The sequence below is a fragment of the Mixophyes fleayi genome, chromosome 11, assembly GCF_038048845.1.
Source record: "Mixophyes fleayi isolate aMixFle1 chromosome 11, aMixFle1.hap1, whole genome shotgun sequence".
NCBI classification, from domain to species: domain Eukaryota; kingdom Metazoa; phylum Chordata; class Amphibia; order Anura; family Limnodynastidae; genus Mixophyes; species Mixophyes fleayi.
In genome coordinates, this window is record NC_134412.1 from 4286898 (window position 1) to 4297910 (window position 11013).

The window sequence follows — 11013 nt, forward strand, 5'->3', positions numbered from 1 at the left end:
ACATCACCTGTCACTAGGTTCCTGCAGTGGGGTTGGGACCTCTCCTGTGCAGCCTTGGGATGCTACACCAGTGGGAGCCGGGCCCAGTGGGTGCTAGTGCTGCACAGTCACTGCGCTCCGGGGAACATTCTATCCGGTGCTCCGACGGTGACTTGTTCAGATAACGCCACGCCAGACGGCTATAGCCACAGGTGCAGGCACCCCCTCCATCCACATCAACTTCCCCAGTCATCTTACATGCTTTGCGACAGTGTGCGGACACAGAGGAGGGGCAGATGAACACGATCGTTTCAGCAGATGGTTATGACAGATGACCTGTGACAGTTATCACAGATCTGAAGGTAAATCGTGTAGGTGTGTACACAGGAATCAGCTGCTCATCGGGGCTTTTTTTTTTTTTTTCTTTTCTGTGCTTGACAAAATCGTTTAGCTCTCACATTGTTAGAATTGTCTTGTAGTGTGTACCCAGCCTTAGTCCTTCTGACAAATGCAGACTGGATATTAACCTATAAACTTCTGGTTTTCTCTTCTCATGTACTCCTTATAAAAGAGACTTTCCTCTACCTCCCAGCACTGCAAAGAGCCGAAAAGACACTGTTCACTCAAACACACAGTCACACAATCACAGACTTATTACAACCCCCCTCCCCCCTTAAATCATTGCACGGAGATGATAATATAGGTTAGATACCCGCCAGTGGATGAATTTGGGACTCTTTCTCTATCATGATGGAATAACATTTATATTGGTTGTGTTTAGTGACTGGTCAAAAAAACCCAGTTTGTTTCTGCTTCAATCACTTGCATGGGAGAAGGATTATCTTATACTGGGTCAGGACCACAGGAAATGGTTTATGTAAATTCTAGATATCGATTTACCTTTTCCTTTTAATTTTGTGAATCTTTGTTTTTTCCAGCCACCTAATTTTCCTAATAGAATAATAGAGGTGGAGGGAAGGAGAATGACTAATTTAGAGGGGTATCCACTCCCATCGTCACAAGCTCTAGATACAACCCTGCCTGGGTTGTAACCACCTATGTGATCTGTTATTATTGAGAACAACAACAAGTGAGATACAACAAATGGTTTGTGTCTGCACCAATGGTTATTACAGTAAACAGCCGGACAGGACATAGAGATGGCTGAGAGCTTTTACAGGCTGTCCAGGAGACGAGACCCTATGGAGAGTGAGAGATTGTCATTGATTGGGTCACTCAGCCAAGTGGAGCGTCTGTTATCACACACAGCACAATGTCTCAGTGAGAGGAGAGGACAATATGGCCCATTCAATGATCCCCCCCCCCCCTCCCCGTACACTCCCCCATAATCCAGTCCTGCTGGGTAAATCATTGACAGGATATGACTGTTCAACCCAATTAATTAAATCTGGGCTCCAAATCCAGACAAATAAAGCTCTGTGTTCACCATAAACTTGCAGGACCGTTGTAGAGACGCTGCCACTGGCTCACCGAACCAAAGCGTGCGGTGTGGTTGTAGGTGACGACTGGCACGAGAGTCACTAAAGGGCACTTACTCTGCAAGATGCTTCATTATTGGAAAACATGTCAATAGAGATTTATCGCTATCAAGTCCTGTATGACAAGAATTCCAAGTCTCCTGAGTGTACAATTGTGAAGGTCATATCAGAGTGCACCCCCCCCCTACCACTTTAACAACTCATTTCATTAAATTGAATGTTTCAGTATTTTTGGTACAGTACTGCTCAGTTTATCCCGATTTAGGACGTAAATGAAGAGGAGTGTGCGGGCACATCAGGACGGTGCATGTGGTGGTTTTGTGCATATAGAAACGCGTTTCTCAGCTATAGAGCAGCTGGAAGCTGCGAAACGCATCACATTAAAAATACAGGTAGGAGACACCACCTCCATCAGCTCTGAGAGTGCTAAATGGCTGTGTGCCCCTCCACACAGGAAGGAACACCCCAAAAATTGTTGCATCTTCTTCATCTCATACTATTAAACTAGGTGTACCTCACAGGAAACACCACTTCCCAACCGACTCCTCCACAAATGCCCCGAACTTCCCCCAGAAAGCCACGCACTTTATCACAGTGTTTTTCTTTACATTTTTAGTAAGATATATGGATATTATCTATTCACCACAATTATGTTTATTTTTCTGCATTTACTCACATGAGTCAACTCTAACGGCACGATGTCTGTATAGCCATACGGTCATAAAACATTATACGAGGAGTCCCCAAGCCAAGTACTTACTCTAAAGTGGCTATTTTTAAAATCAGTTAAATAGTTTATAGAAAGTGAAACTGGTGTTCGACCTTTACCCCTCGTTCCAGAGGAAACTGACGTATAACAGGCTGCAAAGTCAGAGCTGCGGAAGAAGTAATGGCAGAGATTGTGTGAAATGTTCTTAGACATTTTCATGGAAAAATAATATATATATATATATATATATATTATTTTTTTTTAGAGACTTTGATGTGTTTTCCTGGTGAAAAGAAAAACTTGTAAAAATTACCACCCATGGTAATATTAAGTCTACATAACATTATAAACAGGCAAAATAGAACCTCATAAATATTACCAATAATATCAACTCTCTCTCATCATCTTCAGATCCAACTAGACCTGTTGTGACCATTGTAATCATTTTCTAGAAATATAGGACTTGTTATACTGATACAATCAGCTGGTGTGCATGTAAGCTTGCGAGCAGGGTTCTCTTACCTCTCTGTCTGTATGTATTACCCAGTATGGCTTTATTAATGTTCCCAATTGTAAAGCGCTACGGAATTTGCTGGCGCTATATAATGTTGATGATGATGATGGGCGATAAACAGCGAGGACTTGTATATACACATGTTAATGGTTTACTGTTTGTAGAGCAGCACTGACGTAGACTGCAAGCTCTTAGGGTCAGGATTTGTATTTGCAGGTTTAAGATTTTCACTGAAGTATAATAGAATTAACTTACTCCCCTCAAGGTGGATCATTTTCCATTCCCTGTTCTAACCTATGGAAAACTTCAGTATGTACTTAGTAAATGTTTATAAGTTGGACAGATATAAATATAACATAATATTTCCTCATGTCAGTCGGTGAGACAGCGAATGTTCTTTCATTACGTGTGACACAGTGTTATCCTGGTGTATCTGGTGACTGGGGGCAGGCTGTGCTGGGGGTCCTGTAGGGGGCTATATTGGGCTGGGTCACCTGCATTTTTTTTTTTTCCCCTTTATATTGTTCCCAACAGGCTGCTGAGTTGGGTTTTGCCCCCCGGGCTAAATTTTGCCAGCCCTTCCTTGCTGGTGTCTGTGTGATTTGGGAGATAGGGGGTTGAGGGGTGTGGGGGGCGGGGGCAGAGTTTCACTCTGGCCGAGAAAAGTGGGACGTTATTTGTTGAATGAAGGATCTGGATGAAAGTCGCTCTTCTCCGTGTCCTCGGTAAACACACGGAGTCATCTGGGAGAGTTGTAAGAGGAAGTGTTTGTACAGGGGACAAGGTAGCACTAGAACCAGGGAAACAAAACACCACCGGCCAGTTTTAGGATCATCAATATGTAAATTAGGGTTAATAAAATATATAAAAATGCTTAAGTATATACATACATAGTAACAAAACATATTGTGCACTACAACTAGGTTTATAAACAGCCCCAGGGACCAACCAGCATCCCGCGTCGCCCCGGGGACCGACCGCCGTCCTACGCCGCCCTGGGGACCGACCGCATTATACAGACTCAGTGACGGACTAGCACAGTATTTATCCCCAGTGACCATATTATTATACACAGGCTCGGACTGGCCTGCAGGGCAGCAGGACTATCCACCGGTAGGCCCCGCCACATTATAGCCACACCCCCTCCGTTGTTAGGGAGGAGCTAAGAAAACTGCTGACTCCCGACTTGCATACAATTCATCTTTTGGACATACGCAAGAACAGGAAGGGACAGATACGTTCCACGCAGGCACCTTCCTCTCCAACAGTAACAAGCACGGACCACGAGAAACATCCTCTGATTTCAGCACACTGGGTACCCGGCCACCATCTCTATATACATCAAAACTGCAAGTTAACAAAGCTAAATTTGAAAGCATCGCAGCAATAACCATGTGATATATGTGGACAGTGATCTGAATATTTATATTGCACTAGCAGAGACTTAAAGAAATACCAATTCCCATCTACTGGACTTGTATGCTATGAACATTATTTTATTGAGATATCAGTGACTGTGTTATATCTGGATCAATGCAGCATTTATACCCACTGCCATTTGCCTCCCAGTAGCTAGACTAGTCCAGGTCTATATACCTAGGGTTGTCTGATTTTTTATGTATGTTCAATTGATGCCATACCATATGTATGTATATAGAAATCAATGCCTCATAATATAAATACCGTGGTTTAATTGGAGTATTTTATTTGTCTATATTAATGTATTTTTATGTATTTTAACCAGGATTCAATAAATTGTGATAAAACTAACATTAAATGTTATCCCACTAATTGAACCGAGCCACTTGCTCACAGCCTAATACAAGATATAGAAAAATACGAATTGTATTCAAGATAAAAGAATACAAATTTTATTATTAGCATTACACTTGGAATAATACATAAGTCAATGAGCGCTTAACTTTCAGTATATTATTAGTTCGTAGAGAGGGATAACCTGTGTTAATGCTGCTCTTGCAACAGTAGGGGTAGAGCGCAATTCCTCCAACCCGTTTTTGCCAAACACTCCCGTTAAACACACTACCACACAGGTGCAGAGAGTCGCGTCTGGGCTCTCTGAACCTGCGCCGTAGTGTGTTTTTCACTTTGAGCAGGGCAGATGAGAGTAGGAGTTCCGGATATCCAACCGCCCAGAGGAGCATGAGCAGGTTAGTAACTAAGTGCGCAGTCAGCCTGTCATTTTAAAAGAGAAGGATGAGCACACTACATTCTTTATATACTACACTATGGTGCTAGCTGTCCTTCGTGGGCTGACCACTCTCCCTTTAGTGTCTGGTCTCGCCTCTATGATGGCTGGCCACACCCCCTCTGGTGGGCCTCTAGCGTTGCAGTCTCCAGGTGGGCCCTTCATGCCCCAGTCCGACACTGATTATACAGCCTCAATGACCAGCCCGTTATATAAACCAGAGGTGTATATAGGATAATAGAGTCTGGGGGTCTCTAACCTGTATTCACTAGGACAAGGAACCGCCACCTTGGTCTCCGGCCCCCTAGTCAGTGAATACCGACTACTTGATCATGGTGCAAAACGAGAAATTGTGGAACACTAGTGAATTCTCACCCATTAACTGATGGGAGTCACAGGACACACAGGAGACAGCAGATTACTGGTTGCAGATAAGGTACCAGCAGAGAGATTATTCCTTCCCCATCTACATAATGGGCACAGATACAATGACACAAGTCAGTGACTTGCACGTGAAATGAAGAGTCTCAGGAACATGGTCGATGAATAAATGGCTGATTTTCAGAATTAAAATAGTAATACAATTCCCCATCTTCTACTACAGGTCAGGAATATATTTCTAAATCCAGGCGATTTATATTTTTATCCAAGGGAGCAATGTTTTATAAACAGGGGCATCAGTAAATACTATTGCTCAGTCTTAAGTGGGAAAAAAAAAAAAAAGGGGGTGAACTGTACCAACTTGGCCTTTCTTTGAATGGTGAAACAAATCTGTTTGCTTTAAAAATAATTTAGAATTTGCTGACATATTTCTATGAAAGTCTCTCCCACACACTAAGTCACTAAGGGATGAGCGACATTTGTCTGTTCCGTGGAATATCGGCCGCGTTCCGCTGAACTGTGCACATTTCTCGCACAGAATTCTCCCCAACTCCAAAACATCACCAGAGAACATTCATTGTGTTCCCAGATCTATTTATAGGCTATAAATCAGTACAGAGAGCACAGATGTATATTCCATGGGAAGAAAAACTGAAAGTTATAACATTATATTGTCGGGTCGTCGCTCCACCGCCTCTCTCACCGACTGTCAGCGGCTACGTCTGTCACAAAAGATATTTCTATCGGATGGGCCCGGGTTGGCCAATAGTCTGTGGGCTACAGGGACAAACGCAGAATTGGTAGAGGGGGGTTTCCACACCACGCCACCAGTGGGCGTGGCCAGCATGCATGGGGGCTTGGCTATAATTTTAGACAGTGACTGGAAGAGTTGGAGAGCAGCCAATCCCCATAATATACATGGGCAATGCTGCGTGCACTATTCTTAGGTGCATGCAGCTCTCCTTTTTCAAGCAGAGCTGTGTGAAGCGGGGGCATGTTCCAGCCACCTAATTATACAGTGTCCCAGGCTTGGAGAGGGGTTTCCAGGCACTTGGAACCCCCCCCCCCTCGGTTTACCTATGGGCTACATCAGCATGACGGTGACTAAAAGCGCTGTTTAATTATGGGAGCAGCAGATAGGATTTCACAGTATAGTCGCTATTGTGTTTTAAGTCACATTCAGACCACAAAGTAACAAAATAATGACTCCTCTAGTCCAGGAAATGACATCACCTGTGTGTTCGGTTCGAGCGCAGGCTACATTTTTTAAATCGGTATTTGCAGCTTTGATTGGATGGGGATTTTCTGAATTGCATATTAGAGAGAGTATGAAATAACCATTTATCAATTTTATATAGGACTAGATATCTTCTACTACTACTACGCAGAGTTTGGATAAAGCATTTTTCATTCTTTTTGGGTTTAATTATATTTTAAATAACAATTAAAGTTGTGAAGTATAATCAATGGGTCCTGTTGTCAGGATTGTACAATGGAACGGGCCATCGTAAACACCGGATCTAGTGTAAAACTCCGGACACTCGTTATAAGTTCTACGTTAACATTTCTCATAGTCAGAGAAGTGTTTGACAAAAGAGAAAATGTGTCTACGTAGATGGGATGGGATACAGTGTATAGTGACAGTGTTACATTACATTACACAAGTATCGTATAGAAAGAAACCGGACTCTGCTCCTTTGTCCCTGGTGAATCCTCGCGTCTCAGATGTGCGGCCTGAAATAGCAGCACGTGATACTATGTAACCAGCGCCCATCTCTTGTAAATTATGTAAATCTCAGATCTGCTGCAGATACGTAATAACCAGGAACACAATAAAGATGGAAATATGTGATCTGATCTTACATAACCTTGTCAGTGACTGGAATGTGATAGTGTTACAATGTAGCAGTAGGAGAAGTGACAGTAGGACATACCCTGTATACCCCCACTTCCACCACTGTGTATATATTAAATATAATGTAAGTGACTGGAATGTGATAGTGTTACAATGTAACAGTAGGTGAAGCGACGATTTGACATACCACATATATACAATAACATAACATACAATATACACACTATTCTCTAGTGGGGTGTATATTGTATGTTAGCCACCAGAGAACGGCCTCTATATTGTGCATTGGTCACACAAGAAGGGGGTCTGTAATGTGCAACAGCCAAAGAAGGGGGAAAGGGGTCTGAAGTGTACACTGGCCACTAGAGAACCTGTTATGTATTACGTACAAGCCACCAGAAACGGGCTGTGTATTGTACACTAGCTGCAAGAGAATGAAGTCTGTATTGTACACTAGCCATCACATAACGATGTAATCCTCAGTATATTATTCAGTATATATGAACTATTGTGCGCTGGATGTAATTCTCAGTATCTCTTCTTATTCCTTATACAAGGACCATTGCACAGTACTACTTCTCTTCCTCTACACACCCTCAGTAACTGACCTTACTCTATCTGCTGCTGTATATAAAAATAATAGAAGTGTTATATGGTCATACTCAGTGCTCATGTTAGGTTGTGCCCTGTGTCTATTGTATGCAAATGACGACAGTTAAGGCGAAGTTGTTGATTCACTCTGGGTGGATTTGTCATTACATCATGTACAGCCAGACTGACAGTACCCAGCCTGTCCCCTGCTGTACCATTTTATTGGCTTTTCTAGAAATACGACGTACACCGGAGCACATGGGAGTGAGGACCTCAAGTGTTCACTCACCCAGTGATACAATGTCTCAGGTATGAGCCTGCGATCTCACACAGGTGAGGCCCAGCCCGAGCTGTCAGATACATTGTAACAAGCAAGGTGTGCTCATGAAGCGGATTAATCATGCGGTTGGTAAATCGTTACCTTAAAAGGGGCAACGTACTACAGCCTGCGGCTCTTCAGCAAGAGCTGCTGGCAGCCGTCCCAAGGCGTCTGCAGCTCCTAATAACCAGGATGACAGCATGTGAGCTCTGCCGGCTCCCAGCTATGAGCCAATGGGACCTGTCGGGATGTGTGAGCTCCACCGTCAGCATTGAAGTATTACATTCTTCTCCGTTGTGTCAGTTCTTGGGGGCAGGTGAGGGGTTAACATATAGGGAGAAGATCCGGCGTTCAGGCTGCTGGAATCCGTCTGCATCATCCAGGAAAGAATATTTACCCTGGGAGCAATAATGGAAATATTGTGTCTATTACCAACCTCTGGGGTAATGTGAATGGTATTTACCCCCCCAGTCCCAATCCAGCAGATATATTCTGAGCCCCACATGTCACAATAACATCTATACACGATCTATGAGATATAAGGAGTAAAGAATTCTTACATTTCCTCCTAATATCTTATTACTGATGTGATATTGGCGCCATTTTGGGAATTAAAAGTTATTATGACAAATGACAGGAGAGAGGGATTGTAATTAATTCATTTGGTGGGAAAAAAAAAAACAAAAAAACAACAACCCATAATATAAATGTAATTTTAGAGGCTTGTAAATTGTATTGCGAATAACCCAAAGCACATCTGTGCAACAGCGGTGAAAAAAGCAATTAAAGGAAATACATTTGTTTATTTTGCATGTAAATAAAGAATTTGTCAACGGTCACTTCTCATGATCACATTTCTAAACAGATTTTCATACCAGAGATATATTTGTGAATTGGTTAAAATGCGTTTTTAGAGCAAGCGTAACACTTTAATCGCTTTTCAAACTTATCAAGAGTTATTCACGAATCACAGAAATGTGAGGCCGCAAAGCTTCTGTATGTACGTCTACAAGTCTGCACTGCGCACATCCTGGTGCTCCCCCAAATTCTCGACCTTAAAACTGGCCCAAGGAAACTCTATGGGTTTGCAAAGTGGGTTCTCTTGAAAGTTGAAAATCGATCTCCGGCGCATCAGAGGCGGTGGGAAAAAAAATCAAGAGGTATATTTACGAAACTGCGGGTTTGAGAAAGTGGAGATGTTGCCTATAGCAACCAGATTGTAGCTGTCATTTTGTAGAATGCACTAAATAAATGACAGCTAGAATCTGATTGGTTGCTATAGGCAACATCTCCACTTTTCCAAACCCGCAGTTTAGTAAATCTAGCCTCAAGTCTTTTTGCATTGAGAAAATGATGGTGCGTCCTCTACAAAATAGGACTGACCCCTAAATGTGCCCCCGCTGCTTCTTTATGTAAACTGAATAATCTTGTCCTGTTGAGTGATAGCTCATTTTTGCATGTTGGTTCCATCATGCACTTAATACTACCCAATCTGCGCATCTGCTCCCATTAGAGAAACTTTGCACCCCCACAGACGCCACCTTGGCACACGGTTGGATTTGATTACCCCGAGCACTGGGTGCATTTACACAAATGTAGACACATCACATAGGAGATGCATAGAGGATAAGAAGGGATTTCCCAATTCTGGTCTTCAATTCCCCCCACAGTTCATGTCTTCAGGATTTCCTTAATCATGCACTGGGGAACTAAAGGAGAACCCCGCCTTATATATAATGAATAAGAGATATGTCCAAGACAAGTAGGTCCTGTCCATAAGAGCTTACACTCTAGATGGAAAATGGAACACGAGGCGGGGGCTGGCAGGATAAACCTGTGAGACTGGATAGTATTAGAGGAGCATTATAAGTGGGCTATGAAGATTCTGTGTCACCCGCACTAAAAGTAAGAGGTCAGAGACCACCTAAAGGAGCGAGAAGCCGGATACAGCGGACGGCTGGGCGTATCTCACCCTCACACACATTGGTTTGTTGCTACTTTGTAACCATTATATGTTGCTGCACATTACATGTTTATGCCTTTGTGACAGTTACATGTCTGTAATCACAGTCCCATGTGCACACACACATCTGGCCACATAAACCCATCACACACACACAGCAGCTCTTATTAGATCACGTCCATGTTCCAACATCACATGTAAGACATGAAAAATCACCGGATTAAGTTGAGCAATATTGTTTTCTCTTCTGTGTGGCACAACGTAATATCTCGGGGCGATAGGACAGGCTGCGCCCCCTCCTTATGTAATCAGCAAGAAGCTACTTGCATTGTACTTGTGGGTGATGTGTTGTCCTCCACAATCTCCAAACTAAACACAAGAGAAACTTTCTTCTTTATGAATTTTTTTAATCGGTGGAGAACGATTTGTTCTAGTGCAAATGTGTATAATGTGGTGAAAGTGTGAAAATAGTTTGTGCAGCCGGGTGCACACCTCTGTAATCTACTTCAGGTGCGATTCTTGTAATCATTTCACCAACGTCTGAAAGTCCTGATGAGCAGCAGAATCCTATGTACACACCTACATGATATACCGTCAGATCTGTGATCTTCATCTGTGATAACCATCTGCTGAACAGATGGTGACTCTGTACACTGTACAGATATCTGCCTACACTGCTGGTGGTGAGTACGTACACTGTACAGATATCTACCTGCGCTGCTGGTGGTGAGTACGTACACTGTACAGATATCTACCTGCGCTGCTGGTGGTGAGTGCGTACACTGTACAGATATCTACCTGCGCTGCTGGTGGTGAGTGCGTACACTGTACAGATATCTACCTGCGCTGCTGGTGGTGAGTACGTACACTGTACAGATATCTACCTGCGCTGCTGGTGGTGAGTACGTACACTGTACAGATATCTGCCTACACTGCTGGTGGTGAGTGCGTACACTGTACAGATATCTGCCTACACTGCTGGTGGTGAGTGTGTACA